Genomic DNA, 13188 nt, shown 5'->3' on the forward strand with positions numbered 1-13188 from the left:
GGAACCAACACTAACGTTCTCCGGGGACAGCTTGGCGATATCGGTCTCCGAGGTGGCCCTTTTCAACCGCCTAACCAGCTTCCCCTTCCTCTTCAACTCCAGCGGCCCAGAAGCAGCCAGGTCTTCATCAGAACAAAGCTTCTCAACGGCCGCCGAATTTTTCTTTTTCGGAGGCATAGCAGCCACCGTCAAAGATCTTTATCGCGATAAGCAGCTATAAATATAAATTTCACAAACACACGCAAACACAGGCACACGCTAGCGCCCTAAAAGCCGGTTTCGGTCAACGAAAGAAGCACCGCACAAAGCAGAAAACGAAAATTTTGGCTTTAGCAAGCGACACCAGAAAAACACGTCTGCTCTAAAAGACAGTCAGAAAGCAACTTCGACCACGTCCCGTGCGTGAACTCCGGCATTTTTGCTCCGCACCACCAAGGACCAGGTGTCAACCGGTCGCGGCTCCAAAGGGGGTGAAAAATCCATCACTGCGCCTCCATTAGGGGCTGCTGCCGGCAGAACCGGCGCCAGACCGCCAACATTCATCGGACCGATGGCCTCCAAACGGCCCCGCAGTCGCTCATTGTCAGCAATAAGCGAAAAAATCAGCGCCTCATATTGGCTACTGCAGCCTACCAAACTGCACATTACCTCCGTTGTCGCACCATCGTCCAAAGCCACGCTCAACACCTGCTAGCTTATAGCCTGCATTCGCTCTACAGTGTTATTCACCTGCTTCTTTGGCAATGCAGGCACCGCAAACTGCGGCATATCTGCCGCCTCCACAGTGGGAGCCACAGCCACATTCACTTCCTCAACACTCTTGCCGTGGTCCCCAAGGGTATCCTGGGAACCAACACTAACGTTCTCCGGGGACAGCTTGGCGATATCGGTACCCGAGGTGGCCCTTTTCAACCGCCTAACCAGCTTCCCCTTCCTCTTCAACTCCTGCGGCCCAGAAGCAGCCAGGTCTTCATCAGAACAAAGCTTCTCAACGGCCGCCGAATTTTTCTTTTTCGGAGGCATAGCAGCCACCGTCAAAGATCTTTATCGCGATAAGCAGCTATAAATAGAAATTTCACACACACGCAAACACAGGCACACGCTAGCGCCCTAAAAACCGGTTTCGGTCAACGAAAGAAGCACCGCACAAAGCAGAAAACGAAAATTTTGGCTTCGGCAAGCGACACCAGAAAAACACGTCTGCTCTTAACGACAGTCAGAAAGCAACTTCGACCACGTCCCGTGCGAGCACTCCGATATTTTTGCTCCGCACCACCAAGGACCAGGTGTCAACCGGTCGCGGCTCCACAGGGGGTGAAAAATCCACCACTGCGCCTCCAGGGGGGGCTGCTGCCGGCAGAACCGGCGGCAGACCGCCAACATTCATCGGACCGATGGCCTCCAAACGGCCCCGCAGTCGCTCATTCTCAGCAATAAGCGAAAAAATCAGCGTCTCATATTGGCCACTATAGCCTACCAAACTGCACATTACCTCCGTTGTCGCACCACCGTCCAACGCCACGCTCAACACCTGCTAGCTTATAGCCTGCATTCGCTCTACAGTGTTATTCACCTGCTTCTTTGGCAATGCAGGCACCGCAAACTGCGGCATATCTGCCGCCTCCACAGTGGGAGCCACACCCACATTCACTTCCTCAACACTCTTGCCGTGGTCCCCAAGGGTATCCTGGGAACCAACACTAACGTTCTCCGGGGACAGCTTGGCGATATCGGTACCCGAGGTGGCCCTTTTCAACCGATTAACCAGCTTCCCCTTCCTCTTCAACTCCAGCGGCCCAGAAGCAGCCAGGTCTTCATCAGAACAAAGCTTCTCAACGGCCGCCGAATTTTTCTTTTTCGGAGGCATAGCAGCCACCGTCAAAGATCTTTATCGCGATAAGCAGCTATAAATAGAAATTTCACACACACGCAAACACAGGCACACGCTAGCGCCCTAAAAACCGGTTTCGGTCAACGAAAGAAGCACCGCACAAAGCAGAAAACGAAAATTTTGGCTTCGGCAAGCGACACCAGAAAAACACGTCTGCTCTTAACGACAGTCAGAAAGCAACTTCGACCACGTCCCGTGCGAGCACTCCGATATTTTTGCTCCGCACCACCAAGGACCAGGTGTCAACCGGTCGCGGCTCCACAGGGGGTGAAAAATCCACCACTGCGCCTCCATGGGGGGCTGCTGCCGGCAGAACCGGCGCCAGACCGCCAACATTCATCGGACCGATGTCCTCCAAACGGCCCCGCAGTCGCTCATTCTCAGCAATAAGCGAAAAAATCAGCGCCGCATATTGGCTATTGCAGCCTACCAAACTGCACATTACCTCCGTTGTCGCACCACCGTCCAACGCCACGCTCAACACCTGCTGGCTTATAGCCTGCATTCGCTCCACAGTGTTATTCACCTGCGTCTTTGGCAATGCAGGCACCGCAAACTGCGGCATATCTGCCGCCTTCACAGTGGGAGCCACACCCACATTCACTTCCTCAACACTCTTGCCGTGGTCCCCAAGGGTATCCTGGGAACCAACACTAACGTTCTCCGGGGACAGCTTGGCGATATCGGTCTCCGAGGTGGCCCTTTTCAACCGCCTAACCAGCTTCCCCTTCCTCTTCAACTCCAGCGGCCCAGAAGCAGCCAGGTCTTCATCAGAACAAAGCTTCTCAACGGCCGCCGAATTTTTCTTTTTCGGAGGCATAGCAGCCACCGTCAAAGATCTTTATCGCGATAAGCAGCTATAAATAGAAATTTCACACACACGCAAACACAGGCACACGCTAGCGCCCTAAAAACCGGTTTCGGTCAACGAAAGAAGCACCGCACAAAGCAGAAAACGAAAATTTTGGCTTCGGCAAGCGACACCAGAAAAACACGTCTGCTCTTAACGACAGTCAGAAAGCAACTTCGACCACGTCCCGTGCGAGCACTCCGGCATTTTTGCTCCGCACCACCAAGGACCAGGTGTCAACCGGTCGCGGCTCCACAGGGGGTGAAAAATCCACCACTGCGCCTCCATGGGGGGCTGCTGCCGGCAGAACCGGCGCCAGACCGCCAACATTCATCGGACCGATGTCCTCCAAACGGCCCCGCAGTCGCTCATTCTCAGCAATAAGCGAAAAAATCAGCGCCTCATATTGGCTACTACAGCCTACCAAACTGCACATTACCTCCGTTGTCGCACCACCGTCCAACGCCACGCTCAACACCTGCTAGCTTATAGCCTGCATTCGCTCTACAGTGTTATTCACCTGCTTCTTTGGCAATGCAGGCACCGCAAATTGCGTCATATCTGCCATCTCCACAGTGGGAGCCACACCCACATTCACTTCCTCACCACTCTTGCCGTGGTCCCCAAGGGTATCCTGGGAACCAACACTAACGTTCTCCGGGGACAGCTTGGCGATATCGGTCTCCGAGGTGGCCCTTTTCAACCGCCTAACCAGCTTCCCCTTCCTCTTCAACTCCAGCGGCCCAGAAGCAGCCAGTTCTTCATCAGAACAAAGCTTCTCAACGGCCGCCGAATTTTTCTTTTTCGGAGGCATAGCAGCCACCGTCAAAGATCTTTATCGCGATAAGCAGCTATAAATATAAATTTCACACACACGCAAACACAGGCACACGCTAGCGCCCTAAAAACCGGTTTCGGTCAACGAAAGAAGCACCGCACAAAGCAGAAAACGAAAATTTTAGCAACTTCGACCACGTCCCGTGCGAGCACTCCGGCATTTTTGCCCCGCACCACCAAGGACCAGGTGTCAACCGGTCGCGGCTCCACAGGGGGTGAAAAATCCATCACTGCGCCTCCATGGGGGCTGCTGCCGGCAGAACCGGCGCCAGACCGCCAACATTCATCGGACCGATGGCCTCCAAACGGCCCCGCAGTCGCTCATTCTCAGCAATAAGCGAAAAAATCAGCGCCTCATATTGGCTACTGCAGCCTACCAAACTGCACGTTACCTCCGTTGTCGCACCATCGTCAAACGCCACGCTCAACACCTGCTAGCTTATAGCCTGCATTCGCTCTACAGTGTTATTCACCTGCGTCTTTGGCAATGCAGGCACCGCAAACTGCGGCATATCTGCCGCCTCCACAGTGGGAGCCACACCCACATTCACTTCCTCAACACTCTTGCCGTGGTCCCCAAGGGTATCCTGGGAACCAACACTAACGTTCTCCGGGGACAGCTTGGCGATATCGGTCTCCGAGATGGCCCTTTTCAACCGCCTAACCAGCTTCCCCTTCCTCTTCAACTCCAGCGACCCAGAAGCAGCCAGTTCTTCATCAGAACAAAGCTTCTCAACGGCCGCCGAATTTTTCTTTTTCGGAGGCATAGCAGCCACCGTCAAAGATCTTTATCGCGATAAGCAGCTATAAATATAAATTTCACACACACACGCAAACACAGGCACACGCTAGCGCCCTAAAAACCGGTTCCGGTCAACGAAAGAAGCACCGCACAAAGCAGAAAACGAAAATTTTAGCAACTTCGACCACGTCCCGTGCGAGCACTCCGGCATTTTTGCTCCGCACCACCAAGGACCAGGTGTCAACCGGTCGCGGCTCCACAGGGGGTGAAAAATCCACCACTGCGCCTCCATGGGGGGCTGCTGCCGGCAGAACCCGCGCCAGACCGCCTACATTCATCGGACCGATCGCCTCCAAACGGCCCCGCAGTCGCTCATTCTCAGCAATAAGCGAAAAAATCAGCGTCTCATATTGGCCACTATAGCCTACCAAACTGCACATTACCTCCGTTGTCGCACCACCGTCCAACGCCACGCTCAACACCTGCTAGCTTATAGCCTGCATTCGCTCTACAGTGTTATTCACCTGCTTCTTTGGCAATGCAGGCACCGCAAACTGCGGCATATCTGCCGTCTCCACAGTGGGAGCCACACCCACATTCACTTCCTCAACACTCTTGCCGTGGTCCCCAAGGGTATCCTGGGAACCAACACTAACGTTCTCCGGGGACAGCTTGGCGATATCGGTCTCCGAGGTGGCCCTTTTCAACCGCCTAACCAGCTTCCCCTTCCTCTTCAACTCCAGCGGCCCAGAAGCAGCCAGTTCTTCATCAGAACAAAGCTTCTCAACGGCCGCCGAATTTTTCTTTTTCGGAGGCATAGCAGCCACCGTCAAAGATCTTTATCGCGATAAGCAGGTATAAATAGAAATTTCACACACACACGCAAACACAGGCACACGCTAGCGCCCTAAAAACCGGTTTCGGTCAACGAAAGAAGCACCGCACAAAGCAGAAAACGAAAATTTTGGCTTCGGCAAGCGACACCAGAAAAACTCGTCTGCTCTTAACGACAGTCAGAAAGCAACTTCGACCACGTCCCGTGCAGTGTTGCCAGATTTTGAGCGCCAAAACAAGCTAGATTTCACAAAAATACAAGCTAGAATAAGCTAAAAATTTAAAAAAACAGGCTAAACGAGGGGGAACGTTGTGAGTTGCTGCGGAGACCGCAACTCTACAGTTATACCCGATACTAAGTCAGTATGGCTCTCCTCCGGCAGACGCCGCTAATATTAAACGACACGACAAGGAGTGCGTGCGAGAGAGACAGAAAATCAGTCTGAGCGTGACGTCGGGCGCTGCGTAGCCACTGCAAATTGATTTGTTCCTATTGGCTATAAAAATGATCTGATCTGATCCAGATTCAGCAATCTGATAGATATGGTCATTATCTATGATTCTGCGTTTTTAGTTTTCTCGAATGTGCAATATTGTGGATGCAACAGATTTTCGTCCTTTGTGTGGGCGGAAGGGGGTGGGGCGAAATTTTGAAATATTTTTGTAGCAGTGACATATCACAGAAGTCTGGATCCAAAACATCGTTGCTCTAGCTCTTATAGTCTTTGAGCACTAGGCGCTGAAGGGGACGGACAGACGGACAGACGGACGGACGGACAGACAGACAGGGCTCAATCGACTCGGCTATTGATGCTGATCAAGAATATATATACTTTATGGGGTCGGAAACGATTCCTTCTGGACGTTACACACATCCGCTTTTACCACAAATCTAATATACCCCAATACTCATTTTGAGTATCGGGTATAAAAAGGTTAGATTTAAAGCTATTTTCATAATTTTTCAAGCTGTTCCGTTTTCAAATAAGCTAGATCTAGCCTTAAATAAGCTAAATTGGCCACACTGGTCCCGTGCGAGCACTCCGACATTTTTGCTCCGCACCACCAAGGACCAGGTGTCAACCGGTCGCGGCTCCACAGGGGGTGAAAAATCCACCACTGCGCCTCCAGGGGGGGCTGCTGCCGGCAGAACCGGCGCCAGACCGCCTACATTCATCGGACCGATGGCCTCCAAACGGCCCCGCAGTCGCTCATTCTCAGCAATAAGCGAAAAAATCAGCGTCTCATATTGGCTACTACAGCCTACCAAACTGCACATTACCTCCGTTGTCGCACCACCGTCCAACGCCACGCTCAACACCTGCTAGCTTATAGCCTGCATTCGCTCTACAGTGTTATTCACCTGCTTCTTTGGCAATGCAGGCACCGCTAACTGCGGCATATCTGCCGTCTCCACAGTGGGAGCCACACCCACATTCACTTCCTCAACACTCTTGCCGTGGTCCCCAAGGGTATCCTGGGAACCAACACTAACGTTCTCCGGGGACAGCTTGGCGATATCGGTCTCCGAGGTGGCCCTTTTCAACCGCCTAACCAGCTTCCCCTTCCTCTTCAACTCCAGCGGCCCAGAAGCAGCCAGTTCTTCATCAGAACAAAGCTTCTCAATGGCCGCCGAATTTGTCTTTTTCGGAGGCATTGCAGCCACCGTCAAAGATCTTTATAGCGATAAGCAGCTATAAATATAAATTTCACACACACGCAAACACAGGCACACGCTAGCGCCCTAAAAACCGGTTTCGGTCCACGAAAGAAGCACCGCACAAAGCAGAAAACGAAAATTTTGGCTTCGGCAAGCGACACCAGAAAAACACGTCTGCTCTTAACGACAGTCAGAAAGCCACTTCGACCACGTCCCGTGCGAGCACTCCGGCATTTTTGCTCCGCACCACCAAGGACCAGGTGTCAACCGGTCGCGGCTCCACAGGGGGTGAAAAATCCACCACTGCGCCTCCAGGGGGGGCGGCTGCCGGCAGAACCGGCGCCAGACCGCCTACATTCATCGGACCGATGGCCTCCAAACGGCCCCGCAGTCGCTCATTCTCAGCAATAAGCGAAAAAATCAGCGTCTCATATTGGCTACTACAGCCTACCAAACTGCACATTACCTCCGTTGTCGCACCACCGTCCAACGCCACGCTCAACACCTGCTAGCTTATAGCCTGCATTCGCTCTACAGTGTTATTCACCTGCGTCCTTGGCAATGCAGGCACCGCTGACTGCGGCATATCTGCCGTCTCCACAGTGGGAGCCACACCCACATTCACTTCCTCAACACTCTTGCCGTGGTCCCCAAGGGTATCCTGGGAACCAACACTAACGTTCTCCGGGGACAGCTTGGCGATATCGGTCTCCGAGGTGGCCCTTTTCAACCGCCTAACCAGCTTCCCCTTCCTCTTCAACTCCAGCGGCCCAGAAGCAGCCAGTTCTTCATCAGAACAAAGCTTCTCAACGGCCGCCGAATTTTTGTTTTTCGGAGGCATAGCAGCCACCGTCAAAGATCTTTATCGCGATAAGCAGCTATAAATATAAATTTCACACACACACGAAAACACAGGCACACGCTAGCGCCCTAAAAACCGGTTTCGGTCCACGAAAGAAGCACCGCACAAAGCAGAAAACGAAAATTTTGGCTTCGGCAAGCGACACCAGAAAAACACGTCTGCTCTTAACGACAGTCAGAAAGCCACTTCGACCACGTCCCGTGCGAGCACTCCGACATTTTTGCTCCGCACCACCAAGGACCAGGTGTCAACCGGTCGCGGCTCCACAGGGGGTGAAAAATCCACCACTGCGCCTCCAGGGGGGGCTGCTGCCGGCAGAACCGGCGCCAGACCGCCTACATTCATCGGACCGATGGCCTCCAAACGGCCCCGCAGTCGCTCATTCTCAGCAATAAGCGAAAAAATCAGCGTCTCATATTGCCTACTACAGCCTACCAAACTGCACATTACCTCCGTTGTCGCACCACCGTCCAACGCCACGCTCAACACCTGCTAGCTTATAGCCTGCATTCGCTCTACAGTGTTATTCACCTGCGTCTTTGGCAATGCAGGCACCGCTAACTGCGGCATATCTGCCGTCTCCACATTCACTTCCTCAACACTCTTGCCGTGGTCCCCAAGGGTATCCTGGGAACCAACACTAACGTTCTCCGGGGACAGCTTGGCGATATCGGTCTCCGAGGTGGCCCTTTTCAACCGCCTAACCAGCTTCCCCTTCCTCTTCAACTCCAGCGGCCCAGAAGCAGCCAGTTCTTCATCAGAACAAAGCTTCTCAACGGCCGCCGAATTTTTCTTTTTCGGAGGCATAGCAGCCACCGTCAAAGATCTTTATCGCGATAAGCAGGTATAAATAGAAATTTCACACACACACGAAAACACAGGCACACGCTAGCGCCCTAAAAACCGGTTTCGGTCAACGAAAGAAGCACCGCACAAAGCAGAAAACGAAAATTTTGGCTTCGGCAAGCGACACCAGAAAAACTCGTCTGCTCTTAACGACAGTCAGAAAGCAACTTCGACCACGTCCCGTGCAGTGTTGCCAGATTTTGAGCGCCAAAACAAGCTAGATTTCACAAAAATACAAGCTAGAATAAGCTAAAAATTTAAAAAAACAGGCTAAACGAGGGGGAACGTTGTGAGTTGCTGCGGAGACCGCAACTCTACAGTTATACCCGATACTAAGTCAGTATGGCTCTCCTCCGGCAGACGCCGCTAATATTAAACGACACGACAAGGAGTGCGTGCGAGAGAGACAGAAAATCAGTCTGAGCGTGACGTCGGGCGCTGCGTAGCCACTGCAAATTGATTTGTTCCTATTGGCTATAAAAATGATCTGATCTGATCCAGATTCAGCAATCTGATAGATATGGTCATTATCTATGATTCTGCGTTTTTAGTTTTCTCGAATGTGCAATATTGTGGATGCAACAGATTTTCGTCCTTTGTGTGGGCGGAAGGGGGTGGGGCGAAATTTTGAAATATTTTTGTAGCAGTGACATATCACAGAAGTCTGGATCCAAAACATCGTTGCTCTAGCTCTTATAGTCTTTGAGCACTAGGCGCTGAAGGGGACGGACAGACGGACAGACGGACGGACGGACAGACAGACAGGGCTCAATCGACTCGGCTATTGATGCTGATCAAGAATATATATACTTTATGGGGTCGGAAACGATTCCTTCTGGACGTTACACACATCCGCTTTTACCACAAATCTAATATACCCCAATACTCATTTTGAGTATCGGGTATAAAAAGGTTAGATTTAAAGCTATTTTCATAATTTTTCAAGCTGTTCCGTTTTCAAATAAGCTAGATCTAGCCTTAAATAAGCTAAATTGGCAACACTGGTCCCGTGCGAGCACTCCGACATTTTTGCTCCGCACCACCAAGGACCAGGTGTCAACCGGTCGCGGCTCCACAGGGGGTGAAAAATCCACCACTGCGCCTCCAGGGGGGGCTGCTGCCGGCAGAACCGGCGCCAGACCGCCTACATTCATCGGACCGATGGCCTCCAAACGGCCCCGCAGTCGCTCATTCTCAGCAATAAGCGAAAAAATCAGCGTCTCATATTGGCTACTACAGCCTACCAAACTGCACATTACCTCCGTTGTCGCACCACCGTCCAACGCCACGCTCAACACCTGCTAGCTTATAGCCTGCATTCGCTCTACAGTGTTATTCACCTGCGTCTTTGGCAATGCAGGCACCGCTGACTGCGGCATATCTGCCGTCTCCACAGTGGGAGCCACACCCACATTCACTTCCTCAACACTCTTGCCGTGGTCCCCAAGGGTATCCTGGGAACCAACACTAACGTTCTCCGGGGACAGCTTGGCGATATCGGTCTCCGAGGTGGCCCTTTTCAACCGCCTAACCAGCTTCCCCTTCCTCTTCAACTCCAGCGGCCCAGAAGCAGCCAGTTCTTCATCAGAACAAAGCTTCTCAACGGCCGCCGAATTTTTCTTTTTCGGAGGCATAGCAGCCACCGTCAAAGATCTTTATCGCGATAAGCAGCTATAAATATAAATTTCACACACACACGAAAACACAGGCACACGCTAGCGCCCTAAAAACCGGTTTCGGTCCACGAAAGAAGCACCGCACAAAGCAGAAAACGAAAATTTTGGCTTCGGCAAGCGACACCAGAAAAACACGTCTGCTCTTAACGACAGTCAGAAGGCCACTTCGACCACGTCCCGTGCGAGCACTCCGGCATTTTTGCTCCGCACCACCAAGGACCAGGTGTCAACCGGTCGCGGCTCCACAGGGGGTGAAAAATCCACCACTGCGCCTCCAGGGGGGGCGGCTGCCGGCAGAACCGGCGCCAGACCGCCTACATTCATCGGACCGATGGCCTCCAAACGGCCCCGCAGTCGCTCATTCTCAGCAATAAGCGAAAAAATCAGCGTCTCATATTGGCTACTACAGCCTACCAAACTGCACATTACCTCCGTTGTCGCACCACCGTCCAACGCCACGCTCAACACCTGCTAGCTTATAGCCTGCATTCGCTCTACAGTGTTATTCACCTGCGTCTTTGGCAATGCAGGCACCGCTGACTGCGGCATATCTGCCGTCTCCACAGTGGGAGCCACACCCACATTCACTTCCTCAACACTCTTGCCGTGGTCCCCAAGGGTATCCTGGGAACCAACACTAACGTTCTCCGGGGACAGCTTGGCGATATCGGTCTCCGAGGTGGCCCTTTTCAACCGCCTAACCAGCTTCCCCTTCCTCTTCAACTCCAGCGGCCCAGAAGCAGCCAGTTCTTCATCAGAACAAAGCTTCTCGACGGCCGCCGAATTTTTCTTTTTCGGAGGCATAGCAGCCACCGTCAAAGATCTTTATCGCGATAAGCAGCTATAAATATAAATTTCACACACACACGAAAACACAGGCACACGCTAGCGCCCTAAAAACCGGTTTCGGTCCACGAAAGAAGCACCGCACAAAGCAGAAAACGAAAATTTTGGCTTCGGCAAGCGACACCAGAAAAACACGTCTGCTCTTAACGACAGTCAGAAAGCCACTTCGACCACGTCCCGTGCGAGCACTCCGACATTTTTGCTCCGCACCACCAAGGACCAGGTGTCAACCGGTCGCGGCTCCACAGGGGGTGAAAAATCCACCACTGCGCCTCCAGGGGGGCTGCTGCCGGCAGAACCGGCGCCAGACCGCCTACATTCATCGGACCGATGGCCTCCAAACGGCCCCGCAGTCGCTCATTCTCAGCAATAAGCGAAAAAATCAGCGTCTCATATTGCCTACTACAGCCTACCAAACTGCACATTACCTCCGTTGTCGCACCACCGTCCAACGCCACGCTCAACACCTGCTAGCTTATAGCCTGCATTCGCTCTACAGTGTTATTCACCTGCGTCTTTGGCAATGCAGGCACCGCTAACTGCGGCATATCTGCCGTCTCCACATTCACTTCCTCAACACTCTTGCCGTGGTCCCCAAGGGTATCCTGGGAACCAACACTAACGTTCTCCGGGGACAGCTTGGCGATATCGGTCTCCGAGGTGGCCCTTTTCAACCGCCTAACCAGCTTCCCCTTCCTCTTTAACTCCAGCGGCCCAGAAGCAGCCAGTTCTTCATCAGAACAAAGCTTCTCAACGGCCGCCGAATTTTTCTTTTTCCGAGGCATAGCAGCCACCGTCAAAGATCTTTATCGCGATAAGCAGCTATAAATATAAATTTCACACACACACAAAAACACAGGCACACGCTAGCGCCCTAAAAACCGGTTTCGGTCCACGAAAGAAGCACCGCACAAAGCAGAAAACGAAAATTTTGGCTTCGGCAAGCGACACCAGAAAAACACGTCTGCTCTTAACGACAGTCAGAAAGCCACTTCGACCACGTCCCGTGCGAGCACTCCGACATTTTTGCTCCGCACCACCAAGGACCAGGTGTCAACCAGTCGCGGCTCCACAGGGGGTGAAAAATCCATCACTGCGCCTCCATGGGGGGCTGCTGCCGGCAGAACCGGCGCCAGACCGCCAACATTCATCGGACCGATGGCCTGCAAACGGCCCCGCAGTCGCTCATTCTCAGCAATAAGCGAAAAAATCTCATATTGGCTACTACAGCCTACCAAACTGCACATTACCTCCGTTGTCGCACCACCGTCCAACGCCACGCTCAACACCTGCTAGCTTATAGCCTGCATTCGCTCTACAGTGTTATTCACCTGCGTCTTTGGCAATGCAGGCACCGCAAACTGCGGCAAATCTGCCGTCTCCACAGTGGGAGCCACACCCACATTCACTTCCTCAACACTCTTGTCGTGGTCCCCAAGGGTATCCTGGGAACCAACACTAACGTTCTCCGGGGACAGCTTGGCGATATCGGTCTCCGAGGTGGCCCTTTTCAACCGCCAAACCAGCTTCCCCTTCCTCTTCAACTCCAGCGGCCCAGAAGCAGCCAGTTCTTCATCAGAACAAAGCTTCTCAACGGCCGCCGAATTTTTCTTTTTCGGAGGCATAGCAGCCACCGTCAAAGATCTTTATCGCGATAAGCAGCTATAAATATAAATTTCACACACATGCAAACACAGGCACACGCTAGCGCCCTAAAAACCGGTTTCGGTCAACGAAAGAAGCACCGCACAAAGCAGAAAACGAAAATTTTAGCAACTTCGACCACGTCCCGTGCGAGCACTCCGGCATTTTTGCCCCGCACCACCAAGGACCAGGTGTCAACCAGTCGCGGCTCCACAGGGGGTGAAAAATCCACCACTGCGCCTCCAGGGGGGGCTGCTGCCGGCAGAACCGGCGCCAGACCGCCAACATTCATCGGACCGATGGCCTCCAAACGGCCCCGCAGTCGCTCATTCTCAGCAATAAGCGAAAAAATCAGCGCCTCATATTGGCTACTGCAGCCTACCAAACTGCACATTACCTCCGTTGTCGCACCATCGTCCAAAGCCACGCTCAACACCTGCTAGCTTATAGGCTGCATTCGCTCTACAGTGTTATTCACCTGCGTCTTTGGCAATGCAGGC

Source organism: Drosophila miranda, unplaced genomic scaffold (assembly GCF_003369915.1).
Source record: "Drosophila miranda strain MSH22 unplaced genomic scaffold, D.miranda_PacBio2.1 Contig_AX3_pilon, whole genome shotgun sequence".
In the NCBI taxonomy this organism is placed as follows: domain Eukaryota; kingdom Metazoa; phylum Arthropoda; class Insecta; order Diptera; family Drosophilidae; genus Drosophila; species Drosophila miranda.